This window comes from Scyliorhinus torazame, chromosome 13 (assembly GCF_047496885.1).
Source record: "Scyliorhinus torazame isolate Kashiwa2021f chromosome 13, sScyTor2.1, whole genome shotgun sequence".
NCBI classification, from domain to species: Eukaryota; Metazoa; Chordata; class Chondrichthyes; order Carcharhiniformes; family Scyliorhinidae; genus Scyliorhinus; species Scyliorhinus torazame.
Window position 1 is genome coordinate 39,966,694 of NC_092719.1, and position 21,479 is coordinate 39,988,172.

The window sequence follows — 21,479 nt, forward strand, 5'->3', positions numbered from 1 at the left end:
CTCCAGGAATTTGTCCAACTTTTAGCATTGTACCATATAAAAAGCACATAACTATTCAGTCTTTTTACCAGTAATATCTTGTGAGTTGTGAAATCTTTGGTTGCATACACCTGGGCTAACAATTATCCCATTGTGTAATTTATATAGAATTATGACAACATTTTCGGGTAATCTCTGTACCTTTGATTAAGGGACCTCACAGTTGGCGGGCGTATCTACAAGGCAGAATCTTGTAGAATCAATGGGAAGTTGTTTCAATGGATTAAGAATTAGCTACATTCCTAGAGGCAGAGACTAAGCCATGGATCGGTTTTGAGGATTAGGAGCTTTCCAGTGTATCTAATCACTTGTGAATAAAACTTTATACCATGAAATCACTTTTCTATTAAAATTGATCATCAAAAATAAAAAAAAGCATTCAATTCATACATTATGGAACATTTCTGTCGCCATCATCTCTATGTTTGTATTTAATGCTTGAATGAATTCAATTTCCTATTTTCCTTGCTGAAAGTAGATTGCTCTGTTCTTCTGACATTACCTATTGATGACAGAAGTAAGCAAAAGCATCTGAGAAAAGTTCTGGGGAAGAGCAGAGACAAAAGCAATTATTTTACTTGTCCTCTAAAAGTAATCTGGAACTGCTACCAGAAGCAAAAAATTTAAAGGTAAGAACGTAATTAAAGATGGAACAAGACAAGGCCACCTAAGTTTATCAAATCCACTCTTTGATAGATCCAACCTTCTTACCCTTTTAATCCATCTACCTCGATTCAACACTGGTCGGTCAGGTCCCACATACAACATTTCACCTCCAGAACTATGGAACCCATCAAGCTCCTTGCAATCTTCAATTTCCTGTGCAACTTATATACTCACCACTTAGACTAAATCAGTGTTCCACAAACTTCCTGTTAAAAGCCACTATGATCATCTCTTTTATGTAAATACAGGCTTGAGGAACATCCCTGTGAATGACTGATAGTCCCACAAATTAATACAAATCAGCGTATCTCCTCAGTGTTACAGTTTGAGCACTATCAGTATTGAGCAACACTATACAGTTACGGCATTTCAATAATAGAAAGTAACTTTGGTCCACGTTGCAGAGATTTCAGTTGCAGCTGTGCTATTACAGAGTGGAGGCTGAACAACTTGATGGAGAAAATAATTCACAGTGAGTTCACCTGCTGGGCCAAAAAAAACACTGTATTGTGACTTCTAAAGACAGGCACAGATAGGGAGGAGGACGGATTTGACAATAGCCCAAGGCGACTTGGAGGGAGCTGTCACAAAAAACACTATTAATTTTAATCTTTTATTTGAAATAATTGGGGCGAATTCTCAACTGTCCTCTGTAAAACTGTCCCTTTTCCACCTACTTATTTCCAAGCTAGGCATAAAACATCAAGGCGCATTAAACTGTACAATGGGCATGATTTAACCACCGCGTTGTCCCCCGCGTGGGTCTGGGCACGTTGGTTAAATAGCTGAGAAAATGTTATCATATCCAGAATTTTGTCATAGAAATGATCTGCCCATCAATGTGTTAATTGTTCCACATATTAGTGCCCTTCTCCATCCAAGAGCCACAGCTATGGAGCCACCATGCTTGCTCTGCGCACTCACCCCTGGCCACAGCAGGCGCCTCCGGACCCTAGACACGGCCTCCCTAATGTTCCCAGCAAGGGTCTAGGGTCCAGAGGTGCCTGCTGTGGCCAGGGGTGAGTGCGCAGAGCAAGGTTTTCCAGCACAACTGGCTCACTAGATGACATTCTGAGAGAAGGCGGGACACGTAAAGGTGGGGGAGGTTTGGGGTTTTGAAGGTCTCAGGATGGAAGCCCCAACTGATTGTCAGTCTCTCTCCTGCTCCAGTCTCTTACAGAAACTGAAATGGATGGTGATGTTGATCCTGCAGAGGATGCCCTCGCGGTGCTGGTGGCAGCCCCAACGATCAAATGCCAGAGAAGTAAGTAGCGTGAACACAGGCTGGAGGCGGCATTTCATATGCAGGGGCCTGATGCACACCCTGAAGACCTGGCCGCTCATCAGGCCAAGGAGGAACCCAGAGGGGACGCCAGCAAAGGCCCAAGGTGTACAGGCGTCATTGGTCTTTCAAGGAGATGATGGACAGCATGTGTGTCAAGAGAGTCATCTCAACAAAGAGACAGTACCAGGTCCTCATGGACTTGGGACCGCATGGCGGAGGAGGATGAAATCCGCTCTAGTTGGCCGTGAAGGTCGCTGCAGCCCTGAACCTTTATGCAACTGATTCATTCCAGGGCTCGAGTGGGGACTTGTGTGGCATTTTACAAGCTACAAGTGCATCAGTGATGTCACAAATGCCCAAAATGGTAGGGCAGCAGACTACACCAACTTCCAGCTGGACCAAGCCCAACAAGATGCATGGGTTTCAAGGTTCTCCGCCATCACCGGGATGCCCCAGTTCCAGGGGGTGATTGATGACACGCATTCCACTCCCTGAATGTTCAACTAGTGTGCGGCCACCACCTCTGGATCACGCACGTGTGCATGCTTCCCAGGGGACGTGCATGATAGCGACATCCTGGGTTACCCGGAGATCTCCGGCATCTTCGAGGACCACTCCAGGACAATAGGTTGGCTCTTGGGGATAAGGGGTACCTGCTGAGGTCCTGGTAGATGACACCAGTGCAGAGGCCGGACACTGAGAAGAGACCTGATATAAAGAGACCCATGATGCCACCGTGCTGTCATCACGGGTTGCATCAGACTACTCAAAATATGGTTCCAGTGAATGGACCGCTCTGGTGGTGCACTCCAGTGCACCCTACAGAGGGTCTCCCGCTTTGTGGTGGTCATCTATGCCCTCCATAACCTGGCACACGGGCAGGGCAGCATGCTGGAGGTGGAGGAACATGCAGCCTAGTCGGAAGAGGAGGAGGAGGCGGACCGGGAGGGGATGGTGAATGAATTTGGGGAGGAGCCACAGGAGAAGCCAGAGGGTGGACGATCGGCAGTAGGAATGATCTGGCATGTCCATGATCTGAGGATGCCCTCAGGAGGGCCTGGAGATGGAGGGCCCCGGCTGTCTTACCAGTGCCACTGGCGTCGTCGTGTCACCCTGTTCTGCCCGTGTCAAAAGGGGTGGGAATTCAGAAGAACTGAAGACCGCCATCATCTCCTTGGTGGCAGGCCCCAGGTTGGTCTCCAGCGCTTCCTCCTCCCTGATGGGCCAATAGGGCCCCAGGGATCTCTATGGGATAGAGGGGCAACTGGAATGAGCTCCAGTGGCCTCTGCGTCATCTGACTCTGCCAGTTCTTTCAGCTCCCCCATTGTCTGCATCAGGCTGTCAACGCCCTCAGCGATGCTCCTTGGAAACTGGACCACGCTCTGCAGTGCCCAGGCAATGTCCCCCTGCATCTGGGGGACCTCAACGACTGGGCCACTCAAGATGCTGGCGGCGTGCTTCAGACTTTCCACTGTGGCCGCCATCCGATAGTGTTGGCCGCGGTGCCACGATTTGCCGGCATCATCTTCTGAACCCATAGCCTTTGGGACTGCTTCAATCAGTTATGCATTCACTGGAATGTCGCTGTAATCCCTTTCTGAATCTCACGACTGTGTCCTAGCACCTGCATCAGCTCCGGGATATCCTTGTCCAGAGGCTCGGCATCTGACTGGGACTCAGCTGTTTCCTGGGATCCAGCAGACCTCTGAGTGCTGACTCCCTTGGATGTTTCCACCTCCACCTGATGCGCATCAGCAACTGGATGGTGTTCACCAGATTGTACCCCATAAGCCTGTCAACTAATGTTGCCCACCGAGGTGGGTGTATCTCTGCGCTGTTGGAGGGTGCGGGTGATAGCTATTATGCTTCAGGGGTGGTGGTGGTGGTGGTGGGGGGGGGGGGGGGCTGTCTTGGCACTTTCCATCTTGGGCTACCTTATGGGCATTGTAAGCCACATGTTTGATGGATCAGGGGGTCAATGGCAAGTGGCATGTGTGGGCACCGCAACAGAGCGTGAAGGGGTTGTGCTGGTTGAAGCCAGGGGCTGCTGAGGAACAAGCACGAAGATCAGATGTGGGAAGGGGGCGAAGCATAAGCCAGTGATTTGTCGGCGTGGGGAGGGGGGGGCGGGGGGGGGTGATTTGGGAATTTGAGGGGTGGCAGGCAGAACTGATGCCAGGAGAGGGGTGGTAACTTATCCTTGCAGCTTGATGGAGGTCGGCGGTCTTCTTTCCACATTGGATGGTGGTCCTCCTGGTCATGCTGCCGCACTGACAGCTGCTGCTGCTGCCACTGCCTCCCAGGTGGTATTGGTGGCACTCCTGCTGGCCCTCTGACCCCCTTGGAGGAATAGCACGTCCCATCTCTTCTCCACAGCATCTAGAAGCCTGGCCAGGTCGGCATCGCCAAATCGAGGAGCAGGTCTGTGTGGTGCAATGCTTGTGTGTTGACTGGGTGTTAGTGGTAAGGGAGTGTTTAAATGCAATTCCACCTTTTTAGCGGCGAGCTGCTGAAGGGTGAGTCTGGTGAATCAGACTGCGAGACAGCCAGTAATGGCGAGAAACTCGGAGGGGGGCTCATTTCCGGCGCTAAGTGCCATTAAATACAGGCTGCGATCTTGCAAAAGCGGCCGTCAATAAATATCCCGCTTGTCGCGCCCAAAATGACACTGAAATATTTCCATTAAATCGTGCCCAACGTAACGATGTAATGTGCTAATGTGCTTCAACACCATTGCTCAGCGTCATGGATAGGCAGAACATGAAGTCGATTGGTTCTTCACATCCTGGAAGCATTTTGTTTGGGAACTGTCCTCCTCCCCCCCCCCTCCCCCCCCCCCCCCCCCCACCCCCCCCCCCCCCCCACCCCCCCCCCCCCCCCCCACCCCGGATGCCAGAAGGAAAATTGGCCAGCAGCTGCAAAAAGAAACCTGCCCAGCGGCCATAACACGGTGGGGGTGGGTTAAACAAGCTGAGAGTGGAATTTACAGCCCTCAGTCGGAGGAAGTCTGACCCTCAGATTGGCTGGCAGCGCCAGATCTCGGTAGTGGACACTGCTGGGACTGCAGGAAGGCGAGCGATGGCTGCCGCAGAAAGGTGAGCGCCGGACCTTTGAGGGCAGGGAGGATTCCAAATGCTCAGGAAAGGGAGAGAGGATAGTATTGGGCTGGGTTTGGCAGAACAGGCAAAAAGGAAGGAAGAGGGGGCCATGACACTTTAGGGAGGGTTTCCCTGATGCACACAGGGTGTACCCTCCCTCTCCCCAAATGAGGTGCCATCGCCCTTCCATGCCAACTGTATTATGACATGGGCAGCATATTATTACGGTTAACAGCCTTTCCAGAAAGCCTAATAGATATTATATTATTCATTTAAATAAGGCTGGTGGGCCACCGATTTATGCCCCTGGAGAACAACCAAGTACAAGCCACAAATGCGCAGATAAAGTGGGAGGAAAATTGGCAAAAGAACCATCAACATCTCCTTCTCAAATGTCTTCAGACAGCAAAATCTGAGCAGTATTGGCAGAAGCCTGGAGCTTTGCTGCCTGCTGCCTCTGTGCTCCAGTTGGATGGTGGTCTAAGGAAACCTTGACTCATGTCCGGTCTATCCATGACATTGAGCAGTGGGGTTGTAATACACTGCAACATTGTGTGGCCGAGTTTGCTTTAATGCGCCATAACATTTTGTGCAGAGAATGGCAATACTAATAATAATAATCTTTATTAGTGTCCCAAGTAGGCTTATATTAACACTGCAATGAAGTACTATGGAAATGCCAGGTGGCATGGTTGCACAGTGGTTAGCACTGTTGCTTCACGGGGACTGGGTTCGATTCCCGGCTTGGGTCACTGCATATACAGAGTCTGCAAAATCTCCCAGTGTCTGTGTGGGTTTCTTCCGGGTGTTCCGGTTCCTCCCACAAAGTCCCGAAAGACGTGCTTGTCAGGTGAATCAGACATTCTGAATTCTCCCTCAGGTGTACCCGAACAGGCGCCGGAGTGTGGCGACGAGGGGATTATCACAGTAACTTCAATGCATTGTTAACGTAAGCCTACTTGTGGCACTAATAAAGGTTATTATTAATAAATAGATGGAATCGGGGCAGTTTTACGCAGGGCAATTAAATGTGCCGCAAATCTCTAATAAAACGTTGCAAGATTTCAAATGAAAGAAATTAACACAGGTTTTTGTGACAGCAGCAACTCCCTCAGGTAGAGAAGACAATCAGTCGAGCCTTCATTGTTTAATGTCTTCAAAGTTAAACAACTGCATTTCATTTAAGTTTCGTTTTTAATTGAGATACTTGGAGCAGAAATCAAAGCAACAAACTGTGGGCAGAGCTGAATGTTTTACATTAATTTACTTTTGCAACTCTCTTCAAAATACAAGATAAGCATTCTAATGAGAATGTTTATTTTGTATTTTAAATTCCAGTGAAATAGCAATGATGAACATTAACAAAACATATTCATGATGTGGAGATGCTGGTGTTGGACTGGGGTGAGCACAGTAAGAAGTCTTACAACACCAGGTTAAAGCCCAACAGGTTTGTTTCGAATCACTAGCTTTCAGAGCACAGCTCCTTCCTGCGCTCCAAAAGCTACAAACCTGTTGGACTTTAACCTGGCGTTGTTAGGAAACATATTAAAGCAAAGTAGACAAGGCAGTTTTAATTATTGGTAAGTTGCTCATAATTGCTAGCATCAATTAAACTTTCCTTCAGAAGTGAATGATGAGAGAGTGAATGATATTTGCTAAAGATCCAACTTTGCTACTATTGGATAGGAATAGATAGCATATTGGCAGCAGACCTAGCAGGAAGAAACTAATAAGAGAAAATGCCCTCAAGACACAGAGTTAATCTCAAAGAACAAGGATTGGTTGCAGGTCAAAAGACCAGAAGAAATAAATTTGACGGGTAAAATTGGATAAGTGTTCAAATTATATGAAAATAAATCACAGCAGTAACATTTGGGAAGCATAATTTTCATCTAAAACGGACAAAAGAATTATAAATTTAGTAGGTTCTAAATAGACCACCAATTAGGCCTTTGTCATTCGTTGTAATATAGTTTATTACAAATGCCAACATACTGTGCAGATGAGTTAACTCATCTCCTTTGTTACATCTCCTTACTTTTGTTTGGTGGTAAGCATGCCACAGTTTTGTTAAAACTAGAAAATAAGCTATGATCGGGTCCACAGCAAAGCATCGGCTTTGAACATAAAACTCTGTCACGTCGCAGCGTTGTTAATTGGCGCCCCTCAGTCTGAGAACTAGATTTTCCATCATCTTGAAAATTGGCTATGAGACTATCTCATCAACTGGAGCATACTGTAATATTTACAGTATTCAAGTGGGCCTTTAAACCCTCTCTCTATGTTCCTTCAGTTATATTATACAAAACATATTCTGGTTGGATAGTTCCAACCACAGTATTACTATTATTGTAAAATCTGGATTATTCCATATCAAGCTATTATAAAAGATGCATTACTATTATTGCCCAAGGCAGTGAAGTATTTGTTAATCTCTACAAATGACTGACCTACGAGACTTTGCATTTCAAAGCAGAAAATTGATTAACTTAGTCCCCCGAGTCTTATTAAATGTGCCGGCTTCCAATGGAGCCTCAGGCACCAATAATGCAAGAAAATTAGAAAATGCTGTAGAGCCACCATCCTGTTTTTGAAAAAATTTAGAGTATTCAATTCATTTTTTCCAATTAAGGGGCAATTTAGCATGGCCAATCCACCTACCCTGCACATCTTTGGGTTGTGGGGGTGAAACCCACGCAAACATGGGGAGAATGTGCAAACTTCACATGGACAGTGACCCAGAGTCGGGATCGAACCTGGGACCGTGGCGCCATGAGGCAGCAATGTTAACCACTGTGCCACCATGCTGCCCTCGAGCTACTATCCTGTTAGCCACACATCGAGTATTCCAGCCAAACTTGACAAGACATAGCATTAACTATAATGATATCAACACTATAGATGTGTTTATGTGTGGGTGTGTGGAGGTGGGGGTGGGGGGGGGGGGGGGGGGGGGGACATAGTAAGTGCATTGTAAATCTTAAATTAAGCAACAGAAATAAAATTGTAATTATAATTGATTCATTCTGCTCTCCTGAACGTTCTGAAAATTGACTGGTGGCTATTTCCCTGTAATTTACCAGATCCAAAGTGGGAATGAGCAACTGTAATGCTAGGAAATTGTTGACCTCATTACTAATGGAGTCCTCAATTGTGCAGTGAAATCAAGCCAAGGTACTTTTCATATCGACAGTACAGATGGATAATGGTAAAATGTAACGAGCAATATTTGCATATAAGCACAACCAAAAATTGTGACAACAGGATGTAATGTTTATGAGCTGGAACTGTATGCCATTTGAAAGATATTTAACACAGAGTTACACGTACATACAGGGCGCTTGATGCCAAGTGTACATGCAGAGTGCGTAACCTGCTCACTGCTGCCACTTCTGGCCAGAAGACTGCACACAGTCTCATTTCCTTATCGTTTAAAAGGCGGAAGTGGCCACCATTCTCAATAAAAATGCCGGTAGCGGCCATTGGGCACTTCTCCCATGATCGGAACCACCACTGGAATGTCGCGATCGATCGCTCCACGTCTCTGCTGACACCCGCCCGCAACCTACCCGGGGTCATGACCAGCACTTTGAAAAACCCTGCTCTAATGTATGAGTTCAGAAAATGAGCAGGATTTCACTTTCAGAAAGAGCAAATTTACATGCCAACATGTTCCACAGCCAACTAATGTTTTTTGGAGTGTGCTCACCATTGTTGTATGGCAAAAATAGTAGCCAATTTGTGCACAGCAACGCCTCAGGATCAACAAAAATGAATGGATAAAAACTTTCCTGGTTGTGTTGGGTAAGTTAATTTGGGAACATTCCTGTGTCTGTGGTAAATGTGAGGAGATAATTTTCAGATTTCAAGATGCATTGAAACTAAAAATGACATATCAGGCTCACTATAGAAGAATTCACTGAATACAGACCATTGAGTGGAAGGATATTGAGAAATCAAACTCCAGACAAGGGAACACAGGTAATTCATATCAATCAAACATTATTTTGAGTTTGAAACTTTTAAAGAAGGTCATTCCAAGGAGGTAAAGTAGAAAAGCTACTCGAATGTAAAGCATTTGTACATCAATATAACCATGCAAGGCAAAACAATGGACACATAACAGGCTGATCTGAATCATGATTGATGCCATGAGGCTGATATAATGTTAAAGGGAAGTTTTTTTTTGATTGAGCTGTAGAGAGACATGAGGCAAACTTCGATGGTCAGGCTTGATACACTGTGCGGGCTGTGAGAGGGCAGACATATCCTTAGGGGGTAAAACAAAAATTGATTTGGGTTGAACTTCACAATGGGAAACAAAACACCAATCAAAAAGGTGATTACTATTGACTGCCAAGTTAGAGTAACCAGGCTGATCTAAAATTGCTTGTAAAAGGGTCAAAGAAAGGTCAAATGATTATCATAATGATTATTATGTCATTTGAAATATCTCAAAGTGAAGTGGGGATTGTTATCTTTGGGAAGAGGGATGACATTTATGTAAGTAGTTCTGCGTGATATGTATAAATCAGATTTACAATTCAAGCTGTCACATTTGTGATTTGTGCGCACTTCAGAATTACAGGTCTGATGGACAGGCCGAGTCTCCTATTATTGGCACTGGCAAAGGTCCACGCAAGCAAAATGCAGAAGTGCGACTATAGGCCCAACCCTTGGTGTAAAAAATAATAATAGCAAGTTCGCGAAGCAAACTATGAATAATGCACTATTCGGCAGCAACTTCAAGCTGCGAGTTGTGAATCTCCAGAGCTTGCTGGCCAATTTAAATTCTTCTTCCATGTTCTAAAAATATCAGTTTAAATCTTCAGTTCAAAATTTGATTGCTTACTTTTCTGTCTCTTTTCTCATTCTGCGAATTATCTTTCATTCCCTATTTCTGCACCTGGTTTAACTCGAGGTCACCAATCTTCTTTGTTACTTCTTCACCTTTCTCAATCAATGAGATGATCTTTTTATATTTTTGGTGCATTTGTCAAATTTAAATTCATAATCCAAAAAGTTCACAGCATCACGGAAGGAATAAAAAATGCGATTAACTGAAAAACGCTTGAAAGAGTAATTCACCAAAAAAAAACTCACTCGCCCCCCCCTCAGATTTATTCCACTCCTGCTGCGGTTAATTTAGTCATCCTTTCTGGCTTTGAATATCACGCATTACGAGTTTAAAGTTTGTAAGATTGTTAACTTTTGGAACTGTCCCTTTAACTTAGGGCAAAATGGAGGAATGAAGAACATGTGACCTGTTCTGCATTCTGCCTGACCACAAGCTTGGGCAGCTTGGTTCTAAAGGTTGAAGGGAAGTCCGGGGTATCTTATTGGGATGGAGGTGCAAGACATTCACAGCTGTAAATAATTACCAGGAAGGTTGTGCAGATGGTGAATAGGTTCTTTCAAGTCACAGGGAGGAGTTAGGAATGTTAGGTATTGTAGACAGTTTAAAGTATCAATGTTTATTTAATTCTAAAATAGAATGAAGTTAGGGGCCTGTGGGATAGCTAATTAGCATATCTACCTGGATACAAGGCACATGTGATTCACACTGCCATGACAATGGGCTTTGAGAGAGTAAGAGCCCATAGCAAGCCATTGTACAACAGGTTCCAGGGACTTCTTATGATATAGAGCCTAATTTTCCAGTTGTTCATGCCGACGAGATCTTAATGTCCTGCCGATGGTGCAGCCCCACCCTGGGTTTCATGATGGTGAGGGGGGCATTCAACAGAAAAACCCCATTGACAATGGCAGGATCAGAAGACCCCATCGCTGGCCAATGGCAGGCCGCCTTCACCACTGCGAAACACGTGGCAGATTGTGCGTAAAATCCTGCCCATGATTAGGTCAGCCTGCAAGAAGCTGAGAGAGAGAGTAAACAGTTTCAGCCCATCTCTACTGTTCACCACACAGAATGCAGGTGAGATCTCATGCTCAGTTTGAAGGGATCAAGTCTGTGGAGTTAAAGGAGCCTAGAAGATTTGTTAAGAGGGAAGGCTCTCCAGGGTAAAACCTCATTATGGAAGTCAGTTTGGGGGTTAGAAGTTATGCAGGTGGGAAAGGATAAATTAAGCAAGCTATCAGGAACTGAGAATAGCTTTGGACTGCCTCCTGGAGAACAAAGGGTCTACTTAAGAGATAGTGTAAAATAAAACCATGAAGGGGGATTTGCAGTTGTATAAAACATTAAATTGAATATAAGTTGCCTTTTTAAGAATATTTAAGAATATTTGCTAAGAATATTTTTTAGACAATGTTGTTCTTATTTTGTAGTTTGCAGTCTTAAAACTTGAAATCTTGTCATGTGATCCTTCAAGTCAACCATTGGAGATTCAATATCTTTCTAAATGTTTTTGGCCTCTACAAGGATCATAACATTAGCTATCAAGCACTGGGAGGGAAAACCGCCAGTTATGCCACCTTAACCTGCCAAAGAAATATTACGGTCAATAGCCCAGTCAAGCAGTGGGCGTTTTCCAAAGAGTGGAAATATTTGAGGGCGACTGGGAGCAGTCAACTGAGATGGGGACGAGAGGGTCTCTCCGTTGTGCCCCATCTACCAGGCTGACAACACCAGAGTCTTGCAAGACTTAAGCCCAGTTAACCCACCCGACCAAAGAGCAGTAGGAGGCTGAGGCCACCCTGTTCAGAAAATTCAAAGGAATTTGTAGGGACCACCCAGAGCGTACCAACCTAACGGTCCATAACGTGAATATGGGAGACACCCCATTGATAAATCCAAACCCCCACTTGCTGAGCACCAACAATCTGGCTCAGGTCGGACAGGATATGCTGGATAATGATACAATTGAGTCTAACTGGGCAGCACGGTAGCACAATGGGTCGCACTATTGCTTCACAGCTCCGGGGTCCCAGATTTGATTCCCGGCTTAGGTCACTGTCTGAGTGGAGTCTCCCCGTGTCTATGTGGCTTTCCTCCTGGTGCTCCGGTTTCCTCCCACAAGTCCCGAAAGATTGGCTGTTAGGTAATTTGGACATTCTGAATTCTCCCTCAGTGTACTCGAACATGTGCTGGAATGTGGCGTCTAGGAGATTTTCACCGTAACTTCATTGCAGTGTTAATGTAAGCCTACTTGTGACAATAAAGGTTATCAAAAAAAAAGGTGGAGCTGCCCCATTGTACTGGTCCCAAAGCCAGATAGATCAGAATAGCTCTGCATTGACTACCAGAAAGTAAATGCAGTAATCAGGGCTGACTCCTATCCAATCCTACGCCTTAAGGATTGTATAGTCAAAGTGCGCCACCTTGTCTTCCTCAGCAAAATGGACCTTTCAAAGGGAGTCGCCAAGATCTCCAGGGCAAGAGAAATCTTGGCTTTGCCACCCCGGATGGCCTATATCAATGTACGGACACGTCCTATGGCCTTAGAAATGTCCCAGCAGCCTTTCAGAGGTTGACAAACCAGGTAGTAGCTGGGTTCAGCAATTGTGCAGTGTACCTGGATGATTTGATCATTTACATCAGCAGCCAGAATGACCACTTAGATCACCTAGGGCAATATTCCAGGGTCTAAAAAAGGGGAAACCTGGCAGTGAACTTGGCAGAAAGCGAGTTCACAAAGGCCAAGATGACTTACCGGGGAAATGTAGTGGAAGAGGAAAATGTCTACCAGACGAAGCCAAAGTACATTCCCTCGTTGATTTCCCTACACGTTAAAAACAGAGGGAAATCAAGCATTTTCTAAGGATGTGCAGTTCTATCTCAAGTTTATTCCAATTTTTTTTTCCTCAGAGGGCGGAAAGAAATATTGGAAGAGATCATAAACTGTTTGAAATGAACCTTCACTTTTTTGCGAATTTAAAAATTAGACGATTACTGAACAAGAAATGGCTACTAGTAGTCACATGATTCACAAGTTGGCTACATTTTCTGGAATCTCCAACATCAGTTACTTGACAAAAATTAAACCCTCATCCTTGTGGAATCTCACATTTCTCATGGTGAGGACACATTACAGTCAATGAGACCAGCCATGTCCTTTAACAAAGGGAGAACCATTGAAAATCGTTATACCTGCAGGAGTGTTAACGATCACCACCTATCTCCAAAGGTGAACAATGGATTTTGACAAAAAGTAGAGAGACTGCTTGCAGATTCATTAATGGTCAACATCACATGACTCAAGCCTCTGGCCTTTGCAAAGTAGACTCGCAACGCAGTGTCATGTTTAATGTCCAGCCTGCAACCGCCACAGCAGGCTGAAGACTAAGCAAGGTACTGAGTTGCGAGGCTGGCCGTTGGCTGGCATCCATTCTAAGCCTCCTGCAAGTCTGTTTCTCCAGAAGATTCTTGTCTGCGCCTGTGGAACAGACCAAGTCTCCAAATAGCAACTCATCTCACGGTGTCACCATCAACTTTAAAGGAATTCTGAAACTCCTGCTTCAGTTAGCAAAACTCACCTGATCTATTACTCCTCCACGAAGAACACCTCATCGGACTCTGACTTTCTGGATTCCAGTAAGCATGTCAACTCATAGAATCATAGAATTTACAGTGCAGAAGGAGGCTATTCGGCCCATCAACTCTGCAACGGTCCTGGGAAAGAGCACCCCACTTAAACCCACGCCTCCGCCCAGTAACCCCACCTAACCTTTTGTACACCAACAGGCAATTTCGCATATGCAATCCATCTAACCTGCACATCTTTGGACTGTGGGAGGAAACTGGAGCACCCGGAAGAAATCCACGCAGACATGGGGAGAAATTGCAAACTCCACACAGACAGTCGCCCGAGGCTGGAAGTGAACCCGGGACCCTGGAGCTGTGAAGCAGCAGTGCTAACCACTGTGCCACCGTGCCGCCCAAACATATCCGCATGTTTTTCTTTTAAGCTATTCATAGGTGTAAAAACTCCTCATTGCTACCTTCTTAATGTGTTTTTGTGTGTGTGTGTTTGAAGTTGCAACAATCCCTCAGGTTTGAATGTATTGAGGCGACCATCAATTCATTGAGAGACATGTTGAGAAGTAAACCATGGTTTAAATCAGCTTACAACTGAGCCTGGCCTGCCTGTGACCTGTACAACAATGAATGCGGCCCCGCAGGTCAGCTGCCTTTATACTTCCTGAAAGGGGTGGAGCCATGGGTGAGCCCGTACATATCCCCCTGTGGGTGAAGCCGTACAATGGCCCATAGGTGGAGCCCACAGGGTTAAACACATAACGTAACAGGATACAGCAGTAACATGATATCACAGTACACTGGTGAATTAACAGTAGTTCCATTCACCACATTCACCCCCTGTTTAAAAAATGAGGTCCGGCGGGGGTGACGGGTTTACAGATTCAGTCAGTCTGGTGCCCGGATCGTACGTTGCGACCGCCGAAGCACTGGTGTTGCAGCCGTTTCGGGTGGCTGTGGAGCTGGGCCCGGAGCAGGCACAGGCGTGGACTCCTGGAGCGGCTCTTCCGGAGCTTCATTCCTGTGGACCGGTGCGGCGGGTGGGAGGGAGCGCGAGAACCATATCGGGGTAGGGGCACTGAACCTGGGAGATTGGATAGGGGTAGGAGCGCTGAACATGGGAGGTTGGACGGGACCTAGTGTGGGGGATGCAGTAGTGGTTGTGGTGTTGGAGCCTGCGGGCGCCAGGTCCCGGAGGGAGACGGTATCCTGCCGGCCATCGGGGTGTCTGATATACGCATCGTGTGAGTTGGAGTGCAGGAGCTGGACCCTCTCTACCAGGCGGTAGGTCTTATGGCTCCGAACATGTTTGCGGAGGAGGACTGGACCCGGTGTCATCAGGTAGCTCGGAAGCGAGGCCCCTGAGGTAGCTCCCCTAGGGAAAACAAACAAGCGGTCATGAAGGGTCTGGTTTGTGGCCGTGCAAAGGAGGGACCTAATAGAGTCGTGCGCATCGGGGAGGACCTCCTGCCAGTGAGAAACCGGGAGATTCCTGGACCGTAGGGTCAGTAGGACGGTCTTCCAGACCATCGCGTTCTCCCTCTCCACCTGCCCGTTTCCCCTGGGGTTATAGCTGGTATTCCTGCTCGAGGTGATGCCCTTCCTCAGCAGGTACTGACGCAGTTCGTCACTCATGAACGACGAGCCCCTGTCGCTGTGGACATAGCTGGGGAAACCGAACAGGGTGAAGACACTATGCAGGGCTTTGATGACTGTGGGAGTGGTCATATCGGGGCAGGGAATGGCGAACGGAAAACGGGAGGACTCGTCTATGATGTTCAGGAAGTACGTGTTGCGATTATTGGAGGGGAGAGGCCCTTTGAAATCGATACTAAGGCGTTCAAAGGGCCGGGACGCCTTTACCAGGTGGGCCTTATCTGGTCGATAGAAGTGCGGTTTACACTCCGCACAGATTTGGCAGTCTCTGGTTACAGCTTTGACCTCCTCAATGGAGCAGGGCAGGTTGCGGGCCCTGATGTAGTGGGCAAGCCAGGTGACCCCCGGGTGGCAGAGGTCATCATGGATAGCACGTAATCGGTCATCTTGCACGCTGGCGCACGTGCCGCGGGACAAGGCATCTGGGGACTCATTGAGCTTCCCAAGAGGATATACTATATCGTAGTTATAGGTGGAGAGTTCGATCCTCCACCTCAAGATCTTGTCATTCTTGATCTTGCCCCACTGCGTATTGTCAAACTTAAAGGCAACCGATCGTTGGTCGGTGATGAGGGTAAACCTCCTACCAGTGAGGTAGTGCCTCCAGTGCCGTACGGCTTCCACGATGGCTTGGGCGTCTTTTTCGACCGATGAGTGTCGAATTTCAGAGGTGGTGAGGGTGCGGGAAAAGAACGCTACCGGTCTGCCTGCTCGGTTGAGAGTGGCGGCGAGAGCGACCTCTGAGGCATCGCTCTCCACCTGGAAGGGGGCGGACTCGTCCACCGCGCGCATTGCAGCTTTGGCGATGTCCGCCTTGATGCAGTTGAAGGCCTGGTGAGCCTCGGCTGCCAGTGGAAAAATGGTGGCCTTAAATAGTGGGCGGGCTTTGTCCGCATACTGGGGGACCCACTGGGCGTAATAGGAGAAAAATCCAAGGCACCTCTTCAGGGCCTTGGGGCAGTGAGGGAGAGGGAATTGGAGGAGGGGGCGCATACGGTCAGGGTCGGGCCCTAGGACCCCATTTTCCACGACGTAGCCGAGGATGGTTAGGCTGGTTGTGCGGAAAACGCATTTCTCCTTGTTGTAGGTGAGGTTGAGTTTTTGGGCGGTTTGGAGAAATCGGTGGAGGTTGGCGCCGTGGTCCTCCTGATCATGGCCGCAGATGGTTACATTGTCTAAGTACGGAAACGTGGCCCGCAGCCTGTACTGGTCCACCATTCGGTCCATTGCTCGTTGGAACACCAAAACCCCGTTTGTGACGCCAAAGGGGACCGGAGGAAATGGAAAAGGCTGCCGTCTGCCTCAAACGCCGTGTAGTGGCGGTCCTCCAGGCGGATTGGGAGCTGGTGATATGCAGACTTCAGATCTACCGTAGAGAACACGCGGTAGTGCGCGATCTGATTTACCATGTCTGCAATCCGGGGAAGGGGGTACACATCGAGTTGCGTAAAGCGGTTAATGGTCTGGCTGTAATCAACCACCATCCGGAACTTTTCCCCGGTCTTGACGACCACCACCTGAGCTCTCCAGGGGCTATTGCTGGCTTCTATGACCCCTTCCCGCAAGAGACGCTGGATCTCGGACCTAATGAACGTCCTGTCCTGCATGCTGTACCGCCTGCTTCGGGTGGCTATTGGCTTACAATCGGCGGTGAGGTTCGCAAAGAGGGGGGAGGGGGGGTCGATTTTTAGGGTCGCAAGGCTGCATATGGTGAGCGGGGGCAGGGGCCCCCCGAATTTAAGAGTTAGGCTCCTGAGGTTGCACTGAAAATCGAGTCCTCAGAGGAGAGGAGCGCAGAGGTCTGGGAGCACATATAGTTTAAAATTAGTGTACTCAGCACCCTGTATTGCTCGGGTTGCAGTAGTGCACCCTTGGATTTGCACCGAGTGCAACCCAGAGGCGAGGGAGATAGTTTGTCGCATCGGGAATATTTGGAGCGAACAACGTCTTACCATGTCCGGGTGAATGAAGCTCTCTGTGCCCCCGGAGTCGAAAATGCAAGGTGTCTTGTACCCGTTTAACCGTACGGCCATCATGGAGCTCCGGAGGTGCTTCGGTCGCGACTTGTCCAGCGTGACCACGCTGAGCTGGGGGTAGTCGCCGGCGTGATCGGAGGTGTTGGGGCGGCCCCGCGATGGCTGCTGTCCATGTCGTTCGTACATCTCGGGCGGTGTAGCAGATGGCGGCCAAGATGGCGGCCCCGTTGGTCAAGTGTGGCGGGCGGTGAGGACGATGGCATCCAAGTTGGCATCTCACGGTGTCACCAGCAACTTTAAAGGAATTCTGAAACTCCTGCTTCAGTTAGCAAAACTCACCTGATCTATTACTCCTCCACGAAGAACACCTCATCGGACTCTGACTTTCTGGATTCCAGTAAGCATGTCAACTCATAGAATCATAGAATTTACAGTGCAGAAGGAGGCCATTCGGCCCATCAACTCTGCAACGGTCCTGGGAAAGAGCACCCCACTTAAACCCACGCCTCCGCCCAGTAACCCCACCTAACCTTTTGTACACCAACAGGCAATTTCGCATATGCATTCCATCTAACCTGCACCTCTTTGGACTGTGGGAGGAAACTGGAGCACCCGGAAGAAATCCACGCAGACATGGGGAGAAATTGCAAACTCCACACAGACAGTCACCCGAGGCTGGAAGTGAACCCGGGACCCTGGAGCTGTGAAGCAGCAGTGCTAACCACTGTGCCACCGTGCCGCTCAAACATATCCGCATGTTTTTCTTTTAAGCTATTCATGGGTGTAATAACTCCTCATTGCTACCTTCTTAATGTGTGTTTGTGTGTGTGTGTTTGAAGTTGCAACAATCCCTCAGGTTTGAATGTATTGAGGCGACCATCAATTCATTGAGAGACATGTTGAGAAGTAAACCATGGTTTAAATCAGCTTACAACTGAGCCTGGCCTGCCTGTGACCTGTACAACAATGAATGCGGCCCCGCAGGTCAGCTGCCTTTATACTTCCTGAAAGGGGTGGAGCCATGGGTGAGCCCGTACATATCCCCCTGTGGGTGAAGCCGTACAATGGCCCATAGGTGGAGCACACAGGGTTAAACACATAACGTAACAGGATACAGCAGTAACATGATATCACAGTACACTGGTGAATTAGCAGTAGTTCCATTCACCACATTCACCCCCTGTTTAAAAAATGAGGTCCGGCGGGGGTGACGGGTTTACAGATTCAGTCGGTCTGGTGCCCGGATCGTACGTTGCGACCGCCGAAGCACTGGTGTTGCAGCCGTTTCGGGTGGCTGTGGAGCTGGGCCCGGAGCAGGCACAGGCGTGGACTCCTGGAGCGGCTCTTCCGGAGCTTCATTCCTGTGGACCGGTGCGGCGGGTGGGAGCGCGAGAACCATATCGGGGTAGGGGCACTGAACCTGGGAGATTGGATAGGGGTAGGAGCGCTGAACATGGGAGGTTGGACGGGACCTAGTGTGGGAGATGCAGTAGTGGTCGTGGTGTTGGAGCCTGCGGGCGCCAGGTCCCGGAGGGAGACGGTATCCTGCCGGCCATCGGGGTGTCTGATATATGCATCGTGTGGGTTGGAGTGTAGGAGCTGGACCCTCTCTACCAGGGGGTCGGTCATATGGCTCCGAACATGTTTGCGGAGGAGGACTGGACCCGGTGTCATCAGGTAGCTCGGAAGCGAGGCCCCTGAGGTAGCTCCCCTAGGGAAAACAAACAAGCGGTCATGAGGTGTCTGGTTTGTGGCCGTGCAAAGGAGGGACCTAATAGAGTTGTGCGCATCGGGGAGGACCTCCTGCCAGTGAGAAACTGGGAGATTCCTGGACCGCAGGGTCAGTAGGACGATCTTCCAGACCGTCGCGTTCTCCCTCTCCACCTGCCCGTTTCCCCTGGGGTTATAGCTGGTAGTCCTGCTCGAGGTGATGCCCTTACTCAGCAGGTACTGACGCAGTTCGTCGCTCATGAACGACGAGCCCCTGTCGCTGTGGACATAGCTGGGGAAACCGAACAGGGTGAAGACACTATGCAGGGCTTTGATGACTGTGGGAGTGGTCATATCGGGGCAGGGAATGGCGAACGGAAAACAGGAGAACTTGTCTATGATGTTCAGGAAGTACGTGTTGCGATTATTGGAGGGGAGGGGCCCTTTGAAATTGATACTAAGGCATTCAAAGGGCCGGGACGCCTTTACCAGGTGGGCCTTATCTGGTCGATAGAAGTGCGGTTTACACTCCGCACAGATTTGGCAGTCTCTGGTTACAGCTTTGACCTCCTCAATGGAGTAGGGCAGGTTGCGGGCCCTGATGTAGTGGGCAAGCCAGGTGACCCCCGGGTGGCAGAGGTCATCATGGATAGCACGTAATCGGTCATCTTGCACGCTGGCGCACGTGCCGCGGGACAGGGCATCTGGGGACTCGTTGAGCTTCCCAAGAGGATATACTATATCGTAGTTCTAGGTGGAGAGTTTGATCCTCCACCTCAAGATCTTGTCATTCTTGATCTTGCCCCACTGCGTATTGTCAAACTTAAAGGCAACCGATCGTTGGTCGGTGATGAGGGTAAACCTCCTACCAGCGAGGTAGTGCCTCCAGTGCTGTACGGCTTCCACGATGGCTTGGGCGTCTTTTTCGACCGATGAGTGTCGAATTTCAGAGGTGGTGAGGGTGCGGGAAAAGAACGCTACCGGTCTGCCTGCTCGGTTGAGAGTGGCGGCGAGAGCGACCTCTGAGGCATCGCTCTCCACCTGGAAGGGGGCGGACTCGTCCACCGCGCGCATTACAGCTTTGGCGATGTCCGGCTTGATGCAGTTGAAGGCCTGGTGAGCCTCGGCTGCCAGTGGAAAAATGGTGGCCTTAAATAGTGGGCGGGCTTTGTCCACATACTGGGGGACCCACTGGGCGTAATAGGAGAAAAATCCAAGGCACCTCTTCAGGGCCTTGGGGCAGTGAGGGAGAGGGAATTGGAGGAGGGGGCGCATACGGTCAGGGTCGGGCCCAGGACCCCATTTTCCACGACGTAGCCGAGGATGGTTAGGCTGGTTGCGCGGAAAACGCATTTCTCCTTGTTGTAGGTGAGGTTGAGTTTTTGGGCGGTTTGGAGAAATCGGTGGAGGTTGGCGCCGTGGTCCTCCTGATCATGGCCGCAGATGGTTACATTGTCTAAGTACGGAAACGTGGCCCGCAGCCCGTACTGGTCCACCATTCAGTCCATTGCTCGTTGAAACACCAAAACCCCGTTTGTGACGCCAAAGGGGACCGGAGGAAATGGAAAAGGCGGCCGTCTGCCTCAAACGCCGTGTAGTGGCGGTCCTCCGGGCTGATTGGGAGCTGGTGATATGCAGACTTCAGATCTACCGTAGAGAACCCGCGGTAGTGCGCGATCTGATTTACCATGTCTGCAATCCGGGGAAGGGGGTACGCATCGCGTTGCGTCAAGCGGTTAATGGTCTGGCTGTAATCAACCACCATCCGGAACTTTTCCCCGGTCTTGACGACCACCACCTGAGCTCTCCAGGGGCTATTGCTGGCTTCTATGACCCCTTCCCGCAAGAGACGCTGGATCTCGGACCTAATGAACGTCCTGTCCTGCATACTATACCGCCTGCTTCTGGTGGCTATTGGCTTACAATCGGCGGTGAGGTTCGCAAAGAGGGGGGGGGGGGGGGTCGAGTCGATTTTTAGAGTCGCAAGGCTGCATATGGTGAGCGGGGGCAGGGGCCCCCCGAATTTAAGAGTTAGGCTCCTGAGGTTGCACTGAAAATCGAGTCCTCAGAGGAGAGGAGCACAGAGGTCTGGGAGCACATATAGTTTAAAATTAGTGTACTCAGCGCCCTGAATCGCTAAGGTTGCAGTAGTGCACCCTTGGATTTGCATCGAGTGCAACCCAGAGGCGAGGGAGATAGTTTGTCGCATCGGGAATATTTGGAGCGAACAACGTCTTACCATGTCCGGGTGAATGAAGCTCTCTGTGCCCCCGGAGTCGAAAATGCAAGGTGTCTCGTACCTGTTTAACCGTACGGCCATCATGGAGCTCCGGAGGTGCTTCGGTCGCGACTGGTCCAGCGTGACCACGCTGAGCTGGGGGTAGCCGGCGGCGTGATCGGAGGTGTTGGGGCGGCCCCGCGATGGCTGCTGTCCATGTCGTTCGTACATCTCGGGCAGTGTAGCAGATGGCGGCCAAGATGGCGGCCCCGTTGGTCAAGTGTGGCGGGCGGTGAGGACGATGGCGTCCAAGTTGGCGGCCCCCATGGATCGCATGTGGCCGGCCGCGTGGGGGAGGATGGCCAAGATGGCGGCCCCCATGAGTCGCAC

At 49.2% G+C, this 21,479-nt stretch overlaps 1 protein-coding gene across 4 annotated transcripts in view; it reads right to left on the reverse strand.

Moving 5' to 3' along the window:
- Nucleotides 1-21,479, reverse strand: part of LOC140387976 (voltage-dependent calcium channel subunit alpha-2/delta-1) — an 890,358-nt gene that overhangs the window by 485,352 nt on the left and 383,527 nt on the right. The gene's annotated exons all lie outside the window — the stretch shown is intronic.